At 43.6% G+C, this 4,083-nt stretch overlaps 1 pseudogene; it reads left to right on the top strand.

The window, feature by feature from the left end:
- Positions 1-566: 566 nt before the first annotated feature.
- Positions 567-773, top strand: LOC142280563 (U2 spliceosomal RNA; annotated as a pseudogene).
- Positions 774-4,083: the final 3,310 nt, after the last annotated feature.

Here is a 4,083-nt window from a genome sequence, read left to right as displayed (position 1 = left end):
GGGAGTGAGACGCAGCTGGGAAGGGAAGGGAAAAGATTAGGGTTTGGGGATGATGAAAGGGCTTTCTACGGGCAAGGATGGCAAAGGGTGGCAGTGACGGAAAGTCAGGCAGCCTGTCCTGTCCTGTCCTGTCCGTCCGTCTTTTTGTATCATGAATTGGAAAGACTGCAAGGGGGAGGGGAGGTGCTTGGAGGAGGAGGAGTTATTCAGATTAATTGCAGTGGGCGGCGGCTGCAAAAAGCATCATTCTTCTTGTTTTTGCTCTGCAAAACAGCCTTTTCAAGGGTTGGCTTGGGTGACAAAATGTCTTCTGTAGGCGTGGGTTTGTCTCCCTCTCCCTAAGATGTGTCCGGTATAGGCCAGGGTGCCACTCAAGGCCGTAACCAATTCGGGTTATAGCTTCTCGGCCTTTTGGCTAAGATCAAGTGTAGTTTCGGAGGACGCTACCTTGGTCGGTACTGGAAGGTGCCTGGGATTGCACGTCTGCCGGCCTTGAGGAAGTGTGTGCGCCTTCTGGTGACACATAGCCCTCTTGTGCCTGGATGGTTCCCAGGCAACGGGAGGCGATCACCTTTGTTATTTTGAAGTCCTACTGATAAACAGAAAAAAAAAAAAATTAAATCTGTTCTTATCAGTTTAATATCTGATACGTCCCCTCTCTGGGGACCATATATTAAATGGATTTTTAGAACAAGGAGATGGAAAAAATCTTGCTCTGTCCACTCCACGCATTGACCTGGTATTGCAGTACCTCCAGGACCGGTGCACCCCTTCTTAACCCAGTTTCCAAAAGCAGAACTCAATTCACCTGATTCAAATGAGCCCCATTAGTGAATTGAAAGAAAGCAAAAACTTTATATGCACCTCAATTTGGCCAATTCACTTTTCACACTTTCACCCTTTTTTTATCTTTCACACCTTTTACTTGCTTTATTGATGCAAAAGCTGTGCCAAATAGCAAACTCATCTCCACTCAACTTGACCAACTCTGCTATGTCCCGTGCAGTATCTTATTCTCAGTCTTATCTAGATCATTTGCAATTGAATAGAATAGATCCCTTTTGGACACATTGGATTCAGCTGCTGCAGTGACTGCAGGTGTTAGAAGATGCAGACTTGGCATCAGGTGCTGTCTATCAGATTCCACTCCAATTAAAGCTTCCATTGTTTTTCGGTGTTTTCTTTGAGCAATGATGATGTCTTTAGTGATCTGTTGGCTCCCTCTCCTGGAGGAAGAGTTTGCTTGCTCTTGGACTTTCAAAAAGAGAGGTCATGATAGACATTTAGCTTCTGAGCCCAATTGGGGACAGTCATGGGTGATGAATGTTTTGCAACCTGCTGCGAAGCCTGATACCGCAATATAAGGAACGTCAAATACTAAGAATGGGCGGCCTATGAAAGAATTAGTACTTTCATTAAGCATACTTAAACGGCTAATTGGGAATAGACAAACTGTAAAAAGCCCTCTGAGAAAGCCCCTCTCTAACCTTTGTTAGTAAGCTTTTCTGTAGTCTGCCTGTTGATGTATTTTCCATTTGAACAGTGCACAACATGAAGTGACGGAACACTGGCTTGTCACAATGTCCCCCGCTGACATCACGATAGCGCTGCTGCCTAGAAAGCCAGCTGCGCAGCAGAAGTTGCTCTTTGGGTGGGATGGTGGGCTAATGTATCTATTCCTGCTTGGTGTGAGTTTGACATGATCTAGAGCAACGAGTTCCAGCGGCTAGCGGTTGATTATTGGCTGTAATGGGGCTTTCTGGCTGGTGCCAGCCTTTCTTCTTAGCACACAGGAACCACAATCCCTACACCATGCTTCGATGGATTCTCTCATCCCAGCCCAGTAAAACTACATATTTCACACAGTTATAAGCAGCCCATGGGCATTCACCTGGATTAAAACCCATAACAGCTCATAGACCAAACAATCAATCTACCACTGGACCAAAGACAGGAAGCTAAATCCACTGCCTGCGGTAACTAACTTAATCCTATAGTCTACTCACACAACAAACCCAAGAGAAAGGAAAAAAAACATGGCTTCGATTATCCATCCAATGAAAACGCATAACCATTGTGAGCCATTGGACAATGCAATTGCACACATGGTGACATGGTGCACGGCCCAATGAATCAAGTCTGTACTTCATATTCACGGTTTAAGCCCTTGGGTTCTAATGTGTCCAGAGTACATATCCAGAAAGATTCCCTTTCTTTGTGCTAAGCACAAGTCAACAATACGTTGTAAGCAGATTCTATTACCAGTCCCACACCATTTTGTGACGCATAATCGCACAGTGGCCCAATTAAGATTCCAAGTCATCGAACATGTCCCAGCCATACGCAGAGGAGGCGATAGAATTAGGAAGCTCAAAGAAAGGGAATCTTTCTGGATATATACTCTGGGCACATTGGAACCCAAGGGCTTAAACCATGAATATGAAGAACCGACTTGATTCATTGGGCCGTGCACATTTTTTCTAACGCCCGGTTCTTTTTCGTGTTCACACTATATATGGTTCCAGTATGTATGGAGTTCCATTCTTCCTTGTTTTTTATTTGTCATGTTTGTCTGATTACCTTGTCTAACAGTTTTTTCTCCCCTTTCTTTACCTTCCAGGTTCCCATAGTCACGTGAAATATCCCTGTTGCACTTGATTACGGCTCACTATTCACTATAGGATGTCTTATATCTAACATCACACTCTCACCCATCAGCACTCTATAGGTTTGTATAAGGTATGCGCTTACACATCCGGTCCTCCATAGGTATTTCCACTTATGTAGCACTATCCCTATGATCACTCATAACTCATACCCTTGTAGTCAATTACAGCCTCCTCTCTCCCCTCTCCCCTTCTCCCTTTCCATCTATAATTTTGCCAGTACAATATTAGTTTACATTAGGCACACACTCACATATTCCTTTCCTTAGTGACTTATTGTAATTCACATTCGCATACAATTCTCTATGCCTGCCCCATTACTACATTCATACCTACTTGACCCTATCCTGATACCCCTTGTCTCACCTTGTTGGTCCCTACACCTGTTATCATCTCCTTTCCTGTGTCTGTCTTGTCACACAACACATTTTAGCATATCCCTTGTGCTCCTTATTACCTGTCCTGCCTATTAGAATTATGTCCATTATGTCCATGCATGGCCCAATGAATCAAGTCTGTACTTCATATTCATGGTTTAAGACTTTGGGTTCCAATGTGCCCAGAGTATATATCCAGAAAGATTCCCTTTCTTTGAGCTTCCTAATTCTATTGCCTCCTCTACGTATGGCTTGGACATGTTCGATGACTTGGAATCTTAATTGGATCACTGTGTGATTATGCGTCACAAAATGGTGTGGGACTGGTAATAGAATCTGCTTACAATGTATTGTTGACTTGTGTTTAGCTCAAAGAAAGAGAATCTTTCTGGATATGTACTCTGGGCACATTAGAACCCAAGGGCTTAAACCGTGAATATGAAGTAAAGACTTGATTCATTGGGCCGTGCACCATGTCACCATGTGTCCAATTGCATTGTCCAATGGCTCACAATGGTTATGCGTTTTCATTGGATGGATAATCGAAGCCATGTTTTTTTCCTTTCTGTTGGGTTTGTTGTGTGAGTAGCCTATAGGATTAAGTTGGTTACCGCAGGCAGTGGATTTAACTTCCTGTCTTTGGTCCAGTGGTAGATGGATTGTCTGGTCTATGAGCTGTTATTGGTTTGAATGCAGGTGAATGCCCATGGGCTGCTTATGACTGTGTAAAATATGTAGTTTTACTGGGCTGGGATGAGAGAATCCATTGAAGCATGGTGTAGGGATTGTGGTTCCTGTGTGCTAAGAAGAGAGGCTGGCACCAGCCAGAAAGCCCCATTGCAGCCAATAATCACTTAATAACTTTTTCAACTTGTCATCATATGGGAGGCCTTCCATTCCTTGTAGTAGTCTAGTTGCCCACCTTTGAACTGACTCTAACTTCTGAATGTCCTTTTTAAAATGTGGAGCCCAAAACTGGTTCCCATATTCCAGATGTAGCCTTACAAGTGATTTATAGAGGTTGATCATCTTTACTTATC

This window comes from Anomaloglossus baeobatrachus, unplaced genomic scaffold (genome assembly GCF_048569485.1).
Source record: "Anomaloglossus baeobatrachus isolate aAnoBae1 unplaced genomic scaffold, aAnoBae1.hap1 Scaffold_457, whole genome shotgun sequence".
In the NCBI taxonomy this organism is placed as follows: domain Eukaryota; kingdom Metazoa; phylum Chordata; class Amphibia; order Anura; family Aromobatidae; genus Anomaloglossus; species Anomaloglossus baeobatrachus.
This window is presented reverse-complemented; position numbering and strand designations above follow the sequence as displayed.